Here is a 17,839-nt window from a genome sequence, read left to right on the forward strand (position 1 = left end):
TGGCAAACGTCTAACATGGGGCCGGTGCACAAGGCACTCCTATAGGAAAAGAGGGAATGTGTTTGGTTGTATCAGGGTTTCTTTAACTTCTTTAACTTCTTCACCGTCTCTCCTCGATTCTCACTAAACAAGCCCCAACAAATCCCACTAGTTTCCCTATTATAAGCCAGTCAAAACTCAAAACCAGCTATGTAATTAATAACAATTAAATTATTGTTTAATAAGTGCCTTTATATGGCTTTTACTCGTCAAGAAAGCTTGAACAAATCGGAAGCTAATAATCCTCCAAACAGGGCAGAAATGTGCAGAAATCAACATATAGACCAAAAATCGAAAGGGTTTATCTTGCCATATTAGCCCATCAGTACCCAAAAAAAAAAACCATTACAGAGAACAAACCACATCCATTATATTACTGAGTTCACGAAGTTTAACCAAACTCGCATCATTCCATCTACATATTACATAACCACTTCAACAAACACACACCAACATAAAATTTTAAACAAAAACAAAGAAAAAGCTAAACCCAACAACATAAAGTGTTAGATCAGAACAGAACCCAGATAGAAAAACTTCAACCTAAACAAGATTATCAACTGGCTTTCCACGCAAACCTCTAAAGTAGCCTCTAGGATTAGCCTCAAAAGGAGGCCTAGGAATCGAATGACCCCTTCCAGGTGCCTTCATCATCTTCACACGCACACCCCTCTTGCAACAACAACGATAACAACACCAAAGGAACAAAACTACAAAACCCACTGCCAAGCCCACAGAGAGCCAGTGTCTCAACTTCTCAGACCTGGTCTCAGGTGGGAGAATCTCATTGAACTTCTGTACCAAATATTCCCAAAAATTCTCCAACAAAAGAAGCAATTCCTTCAGTTTCTCCAACAGAAAATTCCCAAAACTCTCTCCCATTTTTTTTTTCTCAGTACGCAGATGTTCAAGGATCTACTTGCGTAAATTAGGGGCTAAAATATCATGTGTATTGATTCCTTTGATCTTTTCTCCATAAATAAAGAGAAACCCATTATTACCCAGTTTATCTTTTTCAAAGTAATAAGGTTTGGACTACCAAAGCTCGTAGTCTGTCCTGAAAGAAAATTAACAGTTCAAGTGACTTTACTGAACCTCAAATCATCTATTTCCTTTTGGGCATCTCTTTTTATAAAGTATTGAAAGGTTAAAAAGAGATTGGTTGGTTCTACGTAGCAAAAGGACTACCTAGTATGGTACTCCTGTAGAGTGCCAAACTGGGAGCTTTTTATAAAGTATTAGGTTGCTTGACAGAGCTGAAAGTCTTTTAGCAGTGCCAATTGCAGTGCTTTCGTTTGTTGGGACATGGAGTCGTATTAAAGTCTTTTGGTAGTCCCATTGCTTTTATTTTATGGGAAATAGAATCGTACGTAAGTAGACTACTGAGTGGAGATAGATTGTTGGGATATTTACATTATCTTTTAACAAGTGTAGTAAAATTATGGGTAGAATGGGTAGAGAAAAAACTTAAAAGCTAATTATAGGCTTATAGCACAAGACAATATTATTGGTAAATAAATTTTTTTTGGGGGTTTCTAGTATATAGGTTTTGATTTGGGGTTTTTTTAGTGAGATTGCTTTATTATCAAATATGGTAGTGGGAATATCAGGAGCCTAAATTATTTACCGAAACTTATCTTAATCACATTTTCAAATCTGATGGTAGATGAATCGGTCTTTTCAAAGCTTACTTACGGATGACGTTGGATTCAACATTGCTTGAATCATACTACATGCGTCCCTCTTTTCTTAAACTTCATTGAGAAGCAGTTATTAATTTCTTTTCCTTTCCTCTTTCTAGATTCTCGACTTTATCTTTTGTACGAGATTATTGCCGCTTCACTTTATAAAACACTTTTCTTAAGGTAAATGATATATTTGCCTTTTCTTTTTAACTGGGACAACCCATATAGTGTAAAGGAGAAGTCATAAATATACTAGAGGTGGTTGTACCAAGTAAAAAAGTAGGTACAATGATGACGCAAATTCCTTGAACTTGAGATCACAAAATTCAAAGACAAGTTATAGCGGAATTGTAATTAATGAAAAGTGATACAACTTTCTTGATTCCTTTGATTAACGATCAGGGTAGTGAGGATGAGGGCTTTCGTAGCATGTTTGGCGTTCCTCGATGTTAGAAAATGTGTGAGCTTCATTGGTTCGTGCTTTATCGGTTTTGAAGATTAGTAACTTTCCGGTGAAGGACCTTATGTGTTGACTTGATCTTCTTGGAAAATATCTTCAAGTATCTTTTCTTTTCTTCTTTAGGAAAGAGATGAAAATGCATTTTTATTCTCTTTTCATATGCAATAACTACTCTAACCACATTGCATAATGGTTCAAGTAGTTCTCAGACCCACCCTCCTCTGTAGGTTTGATGGTAGTGGGTTGTATCTGATGTGGTGACATTTCGACTGCCTGTTTGATGGTAGTGAGTTGTATCTGATGTAGTGACATTTCGACTGCCTCTCAACTGATCTCCCTTTTGGGCCTAAGCGACTCCATCTAAATTATGTTCACTTAAGGGGTTGAGGGGTGATTTAGTAATTTAACACGGACATTTTGTAATGTCCACATACAAATATATCACCTCCCTTTTTTAATTGAATGTTAGTAGACCCGTTTTTTAATGGCAAAGAATTATATTGAAAATAGAAAAAAAAACATTGGAAGACCCGATGACCGAGATAATCCCCCCCAGTCTAGGATTGCCAAAACTTGAACCGTCGAAGTTCGACTTTAGGAATCCGCTCCCAGGGGTACAAACCATTAACCAACCCTACCATAGCTTATGAGCTGAAACAAATCAGAAGCTATGCAAGGCTCTTGCCTAAGCAATTGTGAGAGCAATGACCTTCATGTAAAGAAAATGAGGCGATTTCACCAACCCTCTAAACACCAGTGCATTCCCCTCCTTCCATAAGACCCAGATTACTGCTAGCAAGATATTATTCCCTAAATTCCTTTTACTCTGCCATCAAGCTAACACTCACGGCTCATCATTCTACCAGCTCTGTTAGCTTAGATGGGGAAACCCCATGATATTCCAAATCTACAAAAGAACTTTGCTCCATATATACCTCGCCATTTTGCAATGGAGGAAGAAATGGTCCACAGTTTCTCCTACTTCAATACAAAGAAGAAAGTGGTCTATGATCCACGAGCCGATGGTGAAGATGGTCTACAATGAGAATTTTATGAAGAGCTATAGTTCAAGCAAAGGTGCAAACTCTAGAAAGTGCTTGAATCTTCCATACTTTAGACACTCGCACGATTACATGCTTGGATGCAAGTATATTGTAGAATGATATAACGCTATACGCTCACGATGAGCACCGGACCCAAACCCTTTAGTAGTGGAATAAGAAGTCAAAGAGGGAGGAGACAAGAATTGGATTTGCCTGGAATTAACTCGCAAAATAGAGGTAAGTAATGTTTGGTTGAGCGGAATAGACTCAAAGAAAAGGGGAAAAAGTAGGGGGGTGTCATTACTAATATAGATAGAGAGAAGAGAGAGGGAGGGGGGGGGGGGGGGGAGGGAGGGAGGGATTAGACATGGCAAAACCGACCCGTGCCCGCGGGTCGACCCAACCCACTCCCAAATTTGTGGGCACGGGTCCAGGTTTCAGTGACCCGCCAAAATTGACCCTTGGGCCACCCAACCCTAAAAAACATGGGTTGGGTCAGGTCAACCTGCGGGTACCCGCGGGTTTTATGCCTTTTTTTGGTTTTTATTATTTCTTTAAAAAACCTAAAAAAGACCCAAACTTTTTTGTCTTTTATGCCTTTTAGTTTTATGCCCTAACTTAGCCACTTAGGGTTTCTTTCTTCCTTTGTTATTTTTCTCAAACTCAAGGACTCAAAGACAGAGAAGGGGACGCCACTGTCGCCACCTCATTCCCCAATCCTCACTCACTCCCTCACGAGTTACGGCCGAGTCATCGCCCTCTCTCAGCCTCTCTGCCGAAGCACATGTACTCTCTCTCTCTCTCTCTCTCTCTCTCTTCTATAATATTGGATATTTCTGCTTCTCTTTTTTTTTTTAAATGAAAATCCCCTCAATAGAGATTCGATTTATAAATGTGTGCTTCAAACCCTAATAGGGTTTTCTCTATTTGCAGATCTCAAATAACTAGAGTCTAGAGATAATCTCTAAGAAACTGTAAAAATTAAAAAAAAACACTCTTATTCTCAATTTGTGCAAGCTTCTCTTTCATTCATTAAATATTCAAAACTTAGGGTTTTTTTCTTGTGCAAAGATTTGGGTTTCTCCTTTTCTTGTAGAAACTCTTGGGTTTTTTTTTGGGCAGTAATATTTTCCTCCCCTCTAGTGGATATCCCCCCCCCCTCCCTCTTAACAGAAATCGTTAACTTCTAAGCCTGTAGGAGTTAACGATGGCTCCTCCACCCCTTTGTATATCCAAACGATTTCTGTTAAAGGGTGTGGGGGGGGGGGGGGTATCCATAAGAGGAGGCGAAAATATCAATGCCCTTTTTTTTGGTGTGTGTGTGTGTGTGTGTGTGTGTGTGTGTGTGTGTGTGTGCACGCGCGCAGAGATTAGGGTTTTTTTGGTGTGTGTGTGTGTGTGTGTGTGCAGCCTAGGGTTTTCTCTTTTCTGTAAGTAATTCGATTTCTTTATAGGTAAAACCTACTTCGAATTCTTTCCTTATAGATTTATGCCGTTTGCTTTCATGAATTTTAACTGTTTTCAAATTTCAACTGTTTTCATTAGATTTCTTTTTGGAGGAATTCTCGATAGCTAGGAACAAAATTTCATCATTGATTTTCCTCAAGGTATCTATCATCTGACCTCCACATTGTTGGAGGAATTCTCCATAGCTGGAGATGTTTATTTTCCTATGATATCCACATGGAGATGTTTATTTTCTCTGTTTTACTTTTAATAGAATTTTTTAATGTTATTTTGAAGGTCTTATGGAGTCTACGAACAACAATATTCCTATGAATGAGCACAGCGGTGACGAAAGTCCTTAGGAAGATTCAAGTATTGCTACTATCGGTAACACTTCTAAAAGCAAATCTCGTATTTGGGATGAGTTTGTAACCTATAAGATATGAGAATGGAAAAGATAGAGCAAAGTGCAAGAAATGCCCAAAAAGTTTTGCCATAGGTAGTAATACCTATGGGACTTCAAATTTGAAAAAACATGTTGAAACTGTTGGAAAATGTATTGGACGCTCCCATAAGGATGTAAATCAAATGCATATAGGTTATGATGCATCCTTGTGTGGCAAGAGAATAAGTCAAGAGACTTATCGCGAGAAAGTGGCAATCCATTATGAAACATAATTATTCATTTTCCATGGTAGAACAGGAAGGCACTAGGGATCTTCACATCTATCTGAATCAAGATGTAAAACCCTATTGTAGGAACACCACTAAATCCGAGTGTTTGAAAATATACAAGAGAGAGAGAAAGAGAAGCTTATGGTTGCTTTGGGGAAAGTTTCAAGTAGGATATGTCTCACTTCAGATGTATTGTCATCAATCACAACTGAGGAGTATATTTGTCTTACGGCATATTACGTGGATGACAATTGGAGGTTGCATAGTAAAACTATTAATTTTTGTCACTTTCCTCCTCCATACAACGGTGTTCTTATGGCAGATAAAGTGTTTCAATTTCTTAAGGATTGGGGAATTGAGAAGAAATTTTTTCTCTTACTTTAGACAACGCATCTAGCAATGATAGCATGCAAGAAATTTAAAAAAACCAACTTATTGTGCAAGATGCCTTGTTATGTAAGGGTGATTTTTTTCATGTTCGATGTTCTGCCCATATTTTGAACCTAATTGGTCAAGATGGTTTGAAGATTGCTAATGTAGCTATAAAGAATATTAGAGAAAGTGTGAAATATGTTAAAGGATCTGAGGGTAGAATAATAAAGTTTGCTGAGTGTTGTGAACAAGTTGGAGTGAGACACTCCATGGGTTTGCGGATGGATGTACCGACTAGATAGAATGCCACATTTTTAATGCTTGAAAGTGCCATCAAGTATCGTCTTGCATTTCAATGTTATGCTATGATAGAACCAGGGTACAACTATTGTCCATCAATTGATGGATGGAAAAGGGGGCAGGAAATTTGCAAAATGCTGAAGCCGTTTTATGACATTACAATGCTTTTATCGGGTTCCGATTACCCAACGACAAACTTATATTTTCAATGTGTGTGAAAAATTCAAATCCGTTTACTTGAAGAGAAAGAAAGCGAAGATGTTGTAATTAGTAGCATGACAGATGAAATGATTGCAAAGTTTGAAAAATATTAGGAGTCTTACAGTGTTATGCTCGCTATGGCTGCTGTTCTTGACCCTCGGTACAAGATGAATGTTGTAGAGTTTTGCTATAAGAAGATTAATGACAACACATATAAGGAAAATGTGGCATGTGTCCGAGCGGCTTTGAATTTACTCTTTAAAGAATATGTTTCCCAATTTTCTGTAGACAGTTTGAATCATGCTTCAGCTATGATTAGTGGCGACGTTTGCATTGATGATGACTTTAGTGTAAGTTACACTTTTTTTAATATTCTTATTGTATTTAATTTTTTAAGAAGTATATCTAATATAGTTGATGTTTAAATGATTTAGGAATTCGATTACAATGAGAGTGAATTTTGTACCTCCAAGAAATTCGAATTAGACATCTACTTGGAGGAGACAAAGTTTGATCATAAACAATAGTTGAATGTTTTAGAATATTGGAAAGACAATGCCGGTAGATATCCTATTCTCTCTAAGATGGCACGTGATCTCATGAGTGTGCCAATAACTACCGTTGCTTCGGAATCGACCTTTAGCATTGGATTTTTTTTAACGTGACGGAGTAGACAGCGAGGCAGAAATGACCAAAATGCCCTCATCTTCCCCAACTGAAAATTAGGGTTTTCATACTTGAAAATTGAAAATGCTCGATTTAGGGATTTTATTTGTCTTCATTCACATCATTATCATGCTTTGTCTGAAATTTAGGTTTTTTCCTTTTTTTTTATCTATGTTTTTTTCTTGAAATATGGGGTTTCATATAGCCATGGAGTGGAGTTACGTTGTTTGTGGTGGCGATGTCTTGAAGAAGAGAAGATCTCTCTATGTTTTTGCTTTTGTTTTTCAAAATGGGTCGAGGGTGGAAGAAAGGGATGGCAAAAAAGGGGTTTCAGAAATGTGCGAGGATGGAAGACGACGACCGAAGATGGCGATGATGGTGGTGGCCGGAGATGGCAACAGCGGCGACGATGGCAAACCCTAGTCCATCTGTAAATGGCTTGAAACCAGTGATGAGGGTATTTCAGTCCTTAAAATCTTAACCCAGGTTAGTTTGGGACCGTTGACGGAGGGTCTAACTTATACAAATTGAAACCTCAGGGGGTGTACTTGTCAACTTTTGAAAGTCAGGGTTAAAGTTGAATGTGTCAGAAAGTAGAGGGGGGTGTAAATGTAATTTTCCAAAAAAAAAGGTTTGGAATTCCCAACCTCAAGCATAAATGTCTTACAGATAAATGAAACATTTCCATTGAATGTAAGCTTTTCATTAGAGAGTGTGAACGGAATTGTTCCTCTGGTGAAGAGCTTTGTGGGCTTTTCAGGAGAAAGTTTATGAAATGCTTCCTTTTGTAAAGAGCTTTCTGATCGAGAAATTAGTGGATTTTTTTCTCCAATCGGTACCGAGTTTTGTGGGCATTTCAAAAGAAAATTTTCTTCTTTCTCTCGAAAGCTTTATGGGATTTTCAATAGAGAAAATCAAACCACATCCTCTATTATTTGTGGTACTTTTGATAGTGTGTGGCATTTTTGTGGGACCTAGCCTGGTATGAGACTGTGGGACCCAACCTGGTATGGGGCAAGTTGAAAGGGCCTATCCTAATTTCGAGCTTTCTGCCTAGTGTTTAGGTGCCTAACATACACCTGCCCATTTATCCGTATTAAGAATCCATCATCCACCGTCTAAAAGCAAGAAGGACCAGCAGCAAGGACCTGAGATCAACCTACATACAACTATGCATGGTCTTCTTTAGTCTACTTTTCTTCTTCTTTTAACTTATTCCCCTTCTCTCCTCGATTCTCACAAAACAAGCCCCAACAAATCCCACTAGTTTCCCTATTATAAGCCGGTCACAACCAGCTATATAATTAATACCTATTAAAATATCGTTTAATCAGTGCCTGTATATGTGTTTTACTCATCAAGAAAGCTTGTACAAATTGGAGGGTTAGAATCCTCCAGCAAAAATCAATATATAGACCAAAAATCGAAAGAGTTTATCTTGCCATGCAAGCCAATCAGTACCCAAAAAAAAAACAAATAGAGAATAAAAACCATTACAGAGAACAAACCACATCCATCATATTACTGAGTTCACGAAGTTTAACCAAACTCGCGTCATTCCATCTACATATTACATAACCACTTCAACAAACACACACAACCTAAAATTTTAAACAAAAAACAAAGAAAAAGCTAAACCCAACAACATAGCTGTTAGATCAGAACAGAACCCAGATAGAAAAACCTCAACCTAAAAGGTTAGTGTTAACTGGCTTTCCACGCAAACCTCGAAAATAGCCTCTAGGATTAGCCTCAAAAGGAGACCTAGGAATCAAATGAGCCCTTCCAGGTGCCTTCATCATCTTCACAACCCAATACCCTTCTGACATCAACAGAGTCCTCGTATGTTGCCCTTCCTGACAAATTCACAACCCAACATCAATCATTATCTTTAAAGTAATGTTTTATTATTTCTTACTTATCTTTTGGCGAAATGAGCTACGTTATTGAATACTAGTGGACAACCCGTGCAATACACAGGGCAAAATATAACTAATTCGCCAAAATTTTGCTAATACATGTAAGATATTGAGAGATAGAAACAATTTTGCTAAAATCATGGGACATAGTGGAGATTTTTTCTCCATTAAATAGAAACAATTTTGCTATTATACGTGGGATATTGAGTAATAGAAACTGTTTTGCTAAAAACGTGGGATATGGTGACATTTTTTCTACAATCCAAATATATCACTGTAGACACCCCATTTTGACCGTACCTTAAATCCCCCATGTTTGAGTAAAACCTCGCTAAACCAATGTTTTTTTTTTTAAAACTCCAAATTTCACCTCAAGGTAGGTTAGGGTCCTAGCAAGGTCCCTGCAGAATTTCATCGAAATCCGAGCTTATTTGCTTAGCAAACGAGCCTCGAAAATGTTGTAGTATAGGTATATAGGGGTTTGAATTAATCAAAGAAGGGGGTGTCCATTGAAAAAAAAAGAAGATAAAGGTATCATTTTGTACATAGGGGGTTGCATAATCTCGTCTGGATCCGAGTCGTTTTCGTGCGCTTATCAAAAATTAGCGCGCCCGCCATTTCTGTGCGCCCATTAATTTGGGTGTGCCGATATCAGCAGCTTTTGTTTTAAAATATATAAGTAAAATCAAAGAAAGAAAGAAAGGGGCTGTTGATATTTCTTATAAAAAATCGAGAGAGAGATCCGAGAGAGAAAAAAATCCCAAATTCTCAAAACCCTAAAACTCTATGCTTTTCTTCTCCGATCGAATTCGTCGAATTCTGGTCAAAGCCTCGGTGAGCTCCGATCGTCTCCGATCACTCTTAAGCTTGCAATTGCTCTCATCTGTTTCTTCTCTTCTTCTTCACTTTATTTTCTCTAAGTTTTTCTAAATCAGAGAGAGAAAACGAGAGATCTATATGAAACTTTAGTTTTCCCCAATCGTTTTTTTTTTTTTCTTCAGCAGATTATGATAGATCTGATCTTGATTTCTTGAAATTTTAGCTCAAATCCCCAACCTCTACTCTTTCTCTTAAATAAACTCTAAACTTTTTGATCTTTCTCTTCCGGTAAAAATTTGTCAGATCCGGTCAAATTTCCGGTCGATTCTTCTTCGTCAATGAGTTCAAAATCTGGTCAATGATTTTTTTTAAAAAATCCGTTCTTGTTATTCCTCATCTTAAACCTTCAATCCATTGCTAGAAACCTTAGATCTGAGCCTTCAAATCCTTGATCCATTCACATACCCTCTAGATCTGGTTGATATTGGTTCAGATCTGATCGTTAGTGGATAAAGTTTGGTTGTTTCATTTGATTTTGGACAAGGAGGTGTCACTTGCAAGTAGATCTGTGTGTTGAGTGAGATTTCATTCAAAATATTTTTTTTTTATCTCCAAAGAAAAGGTATAAGTCGCAGAGGGAAGAAAAAGGAGGAGAAGAAGAAAGCGCAAGAGGCAATCTTTCAGGTAAGCGAACTAATTATTGAATGTAATCTTATATGCTTATGAATGTGATCATCTTGATCGATTTTCATGATTTTCTGTTTATTATTTGATTTTTATTATGTCATTTATGCATGATCTTTTATAGCAAGTTATTTGAGGTTCTTGTAGTAAAAGTAAATTTAGATTTTCTAATTTAATTTTTTTTATTTTTAGAAATTGATTCTCTAATCTCAGCTCATCTTTGCCTGTTCTGTTTTGTATGCCTTATTTCCAGTGATGATTTTTTTTTTTTTTTTGAGAAAAATGCTAGTGCAGCCATGATTTTCTTATACTTATAGTCTTAAATTATTTTATTCATTAATTCGACTCTGCACTGGGTAGTTGTATTGATGGTATGGTGTAGAGATTATAAAAGAAATCATGTTCATATCAATTAGGGGTTATAAAATCAAAGGTAAAATGGATTTTTGAGCTATATGTCATTGTCATGTTTTGATTTATAAAAGGCAAAAGATTGCTTTACAAATGGTTTGAGGCTGTCTAAGCAAGATACTCAACCGGATAACCTCAATGCATCGTCCGATCCTCTGTTTTAACATGAAATTCTGTCCATATGTTTAGCTCTGTACTACACGGATTTAGTCTTCAAATATGCCCAGTTTTTCTGTATAATTTTAGCCTGTACATTCTGCTCATTTTTTGTACAATTCTAGTCTATAAACTATGTTTATTTTCTGCGCAAATCTGTACCCATCTCAGCCCTGTTTTGATATAGTTTAGTCCATAGTTTAGCCCTGTTTTTACACAACACAAATTCGCAATTAAGTTCATAGCAATTCCCCCATCTCATTTTTGATGTAGACAACCCCTAACCCCTTTTGAATATAGATAACCCCCACACTCTATTTTGATAGTAGCAGCTCATGCATTTATTTTATTTTATTTTTATAGTGGAAGCCCTTATTTCATTCTTATAATGGCAGCCACATCTTCATTTTTGTAATGGCAGCCATTTCATCATCCTTTTATGTCATTTGTCACATAGAGGTGCTTGTAGGAAAACCTAACAGTGTTTCTTTGCTTAAAAATGAATCACCCTAACAGTGAAAGTATGTGTATAAGAGTAAGTGAGTGTGTGTAAATGTATGGTTGTGATTCTTTACTTATCTTTTCTAATTTGATTTTTTTTAGTTAGTTTAGTTCCTATATAAGCATATTATAGTTCTTCTCCATTGTGTTAGAGATAAAAATTCCAGCAGATCATTATCTCTTTGCATGAAATGAAAATAGATATGTTTGCTTCAAAGGAATTACATTACTGATAATAAAGTGGTGCGAGATTTGGTTCTATTTTGAAAAGGTTAAATGACCTCCATTGGAAGTTGTGAGATTATTTCTGTTAAGTCCTTGAATGCTTGTTTGAAACATATATTTCTCTTGTCAGTTATCCGCATATATTTGTATATGTGTCATTGTGGTGTAAATATACAAGGCATATCTGCACATATTTTTTTAGCCTAGGGTCTGTTGAGGTTATCTATGACAAAGGGTCAGAACATAGCCCCAAATCTACCCCTGTTTGGGCCCAGCTTTTAGCCCCAAATCTGTCCCATGTTTTAGCACAATTTCTGCACATTTCAGCCCACCGTATCCACACAATTTCTGCACAGATTTAACCCTATCGCTGCCCAGTTTTTTGCCCAATTTTAGCCCATATATTCTGCTCATTTTCTGTACAATTTTCTATCCATAAATCTATCCTAGTTTTTACTCATGAATCTATCATAAATTTGTCCATGTTTCACGCATGAATCTGTCCAGGTTTTAAACATAAATCTATCCCATTTTTAAGCATGAAATCCATCCCAATTCTTACTTAATTCAACCCATGAAATCTGTCCTAATTCTTGCACAGATTTGGTTCGCAAAATCTGAAAGTTTCTGTACCCAAAATCTGTTCCCCTGTTTTGGATTAAAACCAGCCCTGTTTCAATATAGATTTAACTCCATTTCATGCCCAATTTTCACACAGAATCTGTCTACATTTTAGCACAATTTTCATTCATTTTAGCCTCTGTTTGAACACAATTTTCACTCATTTTGGCCCCTGTTTGAACCCAGCTTTTAGCCCCAAATCTGTTTCTGTTTTGGCCTCAATTCCGACACAAATCCGTTCATTAAAATGTTCCCAGTTTTTGCACAAATTCTGCCCATAAATCTGTCTGTGTTTGACACAATGCACACACACAAATATGCCTCTGTTCAACACACAGTGCACACACACAAATCTGTGTCTGTTCAATACATGTTCGCGCATTGAATCAACTCATGATTCAACCTTTGTTGGCACAGATTCAACCCCTGTTATAACCCCCCCTAAGTCAGTCAAGTTATTCCCTAATTCATCACTCTAGTATATGGCTATTCTCTCATGTAACAGGGCAGCAGCATGGTAAGTGTGTTTATGTTTGTTTAGGTGTGCTTGATGTTGTTTAAATTGGATCTTTAGATTGAGCATGTTGTAATTATACATAGAGATGTCTTCGTATCTCTTGTTAATCTCATATGAATATATGTAAATCTGTTGGCATAAATTATGGAATCCATGAGAAGTTGCTTCAATAGAAAAATTATCTTGAGGATTTAACTTTAAATCAAGGATTAATTCGTTGCTTTATGATCTAGAAATTTATTATATTCGTTTCTCTTTTATTTAAATAAATTGTTTAATTGAAGAAGGAAATCAGATGACTACTCTATTCGATGTTATCGATATGAGTACTGTTTGATTTAAAGGCGGGATATAGAAATATTATCATGTGTATATGATATCAGATGATTACTTTGGCATCATCTGATTTCATTGGAGTCCCCTTTATTGGGGTTTGTGGTTGGCATTGAAGTGTTTGATATTGTTTTTACTTTATTAAGCTATCCAGCGGCTGGTCTGGACTAATTAATGTTGTTTATCATTTTATGATTGCTATTCTTACAGATTGTACACTCTTTAGTTGTAAATCATACTTTGCTAATACTTGATTTGTTTTTTTATAATAATTGAATGGAAATTTGAGATTACCTGGTAGCCTTTTTCTTCTCTATTTTGATTAGACTAACACAGTCTTCTAGATTTCTTTTAGACTTCTTTAGATACTAGAACCTATACTAGAAGACATACTCTGTCTCGTTAGGCAATCCTCCTTTGGAGGCAAGCCTCATTTTTAGCTTAACCTCAAGGAGGTTGCTTTGATTTTTATAAAGGGTGTACCCATAGGAGGCATGCCTTGCCTCATTTAGAAAGCCTTTGAATCATTCGTTTGTGTGATGATGTTATCAGGGGAGTCTTTGACTCATTTGATCTTTATTGATGTTATTAGGGAGTCATCTGTCTTGGTTTTTTTTAGTAATTAGCCTTTAGAAGGCCTGCTTGGCCTTATTTGTAGAATCCTCTCAATTAGTTGTCTTAGCCTTGCTTCCCCCTTTGCAAGAGCAATGATAAGATTACTTGGAGCCCATCTTTGTGTGTGTTTGGGAGACCCGCCCGGTCTCATTCTCTCGTTAGTCCTCCTCTCTATGCATCGTCTGGTTTTGGGGAGGACACCTTACTCGGCTTGGCAACATACCCCTATCCTTATGGGTATTGGGTTGCACATTTGTTGCAACCTATGGCTAGGTAGCTGTCCGGCCCGGTTGGGTGTTTTACCTCTGCCAAATGTGCAAACTCGTGTTTCATTTTCTCTTTTAGAGAGTCTTTGACTCATCTACCCTTTAGTTGTTGTCAGTGGAGTCTTTGACTCGTGTTTTCATCTCTTAGAGAGTCCTTGACTCATGTATCTTTTAGTTGTTGTCAGTGGAGTCTTTGACTCGTATGTTCTTCTCTCTTAGAGAGTCTTCGAATCATGTTTCCATTTCTTTTAGAGAGTCTTTGACTCATTTATCCTCTAGTTGCTTTTATTAGAGAGTCTTTGACTCGGTTGCTCCCTTTGTGCTCTTATTAGAGAGTCTTTGACTCATTTGCTCTTATAACGGTGTTATTAGAGCATAGTTTCCCTTATTCACCCTAGGGTTTGTCCCTAAGGTGTTATTTTGTATATTCCCTCCGGTCTTTGGCCAAAAGGGTGAAAGCATCAGAAATTTTAAAATCCATAAACATTGAAATCATTAAAAATCTCAAAAACATTAGAAACTTAAAACATAAAAATGGTTGATTTGCTGCAAGTGTTTGATAGGTAAAGAGTTCGTTTCGAACTACGTTGGCTTGATCCTCTTCCACGAGGTACGTAGTGCAGCTTGGGATCCATATCCCAAGTCCAGCCAAACTTTGTAAAATAAATGTTTTACCCCCTTTTTCTTCAAAATCTTGTTTTCAACAAGATCTTCCTCTAGAGTTAGGACTTTGTCTTAGATGGAGGGTTTTAGAGTCAGGGTTTGTCTTTGATTTGTTGTTGCTTGTTGAGTGTTTGTATTAGAGTTAGGAGTTTGTCCTAGCTAGGAGCGCCTCCGTCTGGTCAGTTGGCGATTCACATCGCCGACTGATGACTAGGTCTAGGATGCGTTAATGATCCCATTGTTTTCCTTAGGATGCACAGCCTAGTTACGCATAGGTTGTAGGAACCACCTGCATTAGCTTAGGGCTAACTAGCATTTAGTTAGGGCATATAGGGTGTCCTAAAATCTACAATTCACTAGAATTTAAATAATCGTTCAAGAAGCTTTAATAACTAGTCCAGTCTTTTAGATCGAGTCTAAGATAGAGGTCTAGGTGTCTTAGGCATCCTAGCTTAGAATAGGCGCGAGAAACTACGTTGCCTTGATTCTCGTGGAGGCGGGGATACGTAGGCTTCTTTGGATGAATACCAGACCATCCGAGGACTCGGGCTAATAATTTAGAGTCTTAAGATTTATTATGTTGTTATTATATGTTTTGATGTGTTTTCTTACTTTCTCGTACTGATCCTATACCTTTTGCTGTAGCTTGCATGTGTTTGCACATCAGAATTTAGACACCCATTAGGTTTGTCACTCATAACCTAGCTAGGCTTAGGTGGCACATCTTTTATTTTATATGTGTTTATTATCTTTATCCTCAGGAAATGCATGCTTAGGTAGACGATTCTGGAGGATTGTTCCCATTTCAGATGATTTTTACCCAAACTTCTTTGGAGTTAATAATAAATAGCATAAGAGACCAAGTGCTTGCACTCGGACGAATCGGGGGTGCTCTCAGACCTTCCCCATTCGTAACCAGGCACGAACCCATATATATTTCTGGTTATCCATTGCACAGAGGATTTGATTTTAGGGTTCCATGGCATATCCATGGATGGCGACTCTGAGTTTATTTCAGGTATGTCTCGGTTTCGAACCTCGGTTCCGGATCAAGACACATCTCTTTCTTTTTATATCGCCACTCGTGCTATGCTATGAGGGTGGCATCAGTTTTGAGAGTTCCTTGGTAGAGCTCTCCTTTACACGTGGATGATCCAGATGGTGTTAGGGACCCGTTCCCTCGCCGCCTATCTCGGATCGGGGTCCACAGGCTGGCGACTCTGCTGGGGATTTCTTGGAACATTGCCTAACTCTGTTAAAATGCCATTTGTTACTAACTTTGAAGAATTTTGGGATAAAATCATTATAAATGGGAATTTAATCGGTTAAAATCCAGGGGCACCAGATAGGTGTTTAAAACAAGGGATTCACACACTGCATAGCATACATTATTTTGTTTTTATTTTTTTCATTTTATTGATTTTATTATTATTGGCTCCACGGGATAGATATAATGCGTGCCTCATGGGATATCACTATCCAGATGGTGCTGTTGTATCTATTACCAAGCTATGCGCCAGTGCTGCAGTCGTAAACACTCGGTGTACTTGTGTTTACAGCAGCCGGTGAGCAATGAAGCATACTGTATATAACACTCGGTGTACTTGTGTTATATACTTAAAGTATGGATCATATGCATAGTACCTAATATTGAGTCCGGAGCTCTACTTTCATTTTACATATATTATGTACTTGGATATATTTGTTGATTTAGTAAAACCCAATTAGGATCTGCATGTGCATATATATATACTGTATTCATATAAGGACGAACATGTGTTGCTTACACATGTTGGACCTTAGATTTAGGAGCTATGTCCTATCCTTAGATTATTGTAGCTCACCTTATGTGACTACATCGCAGTCCTAGTACACTCACATGTCTGTCTTGAGTCAAGTGTCTTGACTCTGCGGGACTATATTTAGGGCTGGTGCCCCTGGTTAGGATATATATGTATATATCTATATTTTGATTATTAGATTAGAGCCTACTCATTAGTGAGGCTTCCTTATCTAATCAAATTAGTCATATCAGTCCGTCCTTCGGATCTAGACCCGACCAGTGGCTTTTACTTGCCTTCTCATGGTCGTGGCCTATATTTTGTTCTATTCATTGAGATTTTGTCCATTTATCTCTTGATTATAAGATCAGGACCTACTTTCTAGTAGAGATTCCTGGCTTGAATCAGTCTGTTTTGTTTATTCATCTCTCAGATCTAAACCTGGCTAGTGACTTATACTTGTCACACTCGTAGCTACGGTTTATTCCTTGACCCAGTGATGATAAATTTTACCTGTTTTTATCCTTTAAATTCGAACATCATAGATCAATATTGTCTTACTCAAATCGTTGTTCGTTCTGTCTTAGATATGGTCGATTGCTTGTCTGCTGTCTCTATGACCATAGTCTATCATTTCTTTCATATTTTTGATCGTACATTTTGTTGTCCATCTTCCAGATTTAGATCCGGTCTATGATCTACTTTTGTCATTCTATGACCGTGGTCTCTTCTCTGAGTTTCTGATCATCTTTGATCATTAATGGAACATTCGATGTTGCCAATAGTATCCTCCTTGTGATTAATTGCTGAATTTATCCTTATTCCTTGTTTATCCCAAGTTATTCTCCATTCCCTAATTATCCCATCCTATTCTTTGTGTTTAGGTTAAATTATGGCGAATAATGTGTTGAAAGGCTGGATAAGCGAGACAATTAAGGCTCTTCCGCGAGAATCTTTGGAAAGGAGTATGGCTGATCAGTTCATCTGTGCTTTCAATCATTTGAGTGTATCTGATATAAATTGGAAGTTTCTCCAAGCAGCCGCGGGATTCTGGGATCCTAATCTTCACGTTTTTCGATTTGGATCTTTCGAGCTTTGTCCTATATTCGAGGATTGGTGTGCTTTATTAGAGCTCCCAACAGAGGGACTTTGGATACGATCTTCGAGTATAGATTCCTCTCATTCCATTTTTTGCAAGCTATTCAAAAATCAAACCGTTGATGCTCTTCCATGCTTAACGGATACGTGTGTGCAAGTTCAAAACCTCATTACCCTCTTTTCCGAAAACGTTGATCCTACTAACTCTCATTTTCAGAGTTGTCGACGCAATGCTTTGATTTTTAGTGTCTTTGCGCGATATTTCATTCGGAAAAACCCTCGTGTTGCTCCGTTATCCTTATTAACTGTGGTAGACCAAATTAACGAAGGGAGGAATCCCATC

Source organism: Tasmannia lanceolata, unplaced genomic scaffold (assembly GCF_043159265.1).
Source record: "Tasmannia lanceolata isolate RefF3 unplaced genomic scaffold, GAP_Taslan_0.1 ptg000003l, whole genome shotgun sequence".
NCBI classification, from domain to species: Eukaryota; Viridiplantae; Streptophyta; class Magnoliopsida; order Canellales; family Winteraceae; genus Tasmannia; species Tasmannia lanceolata.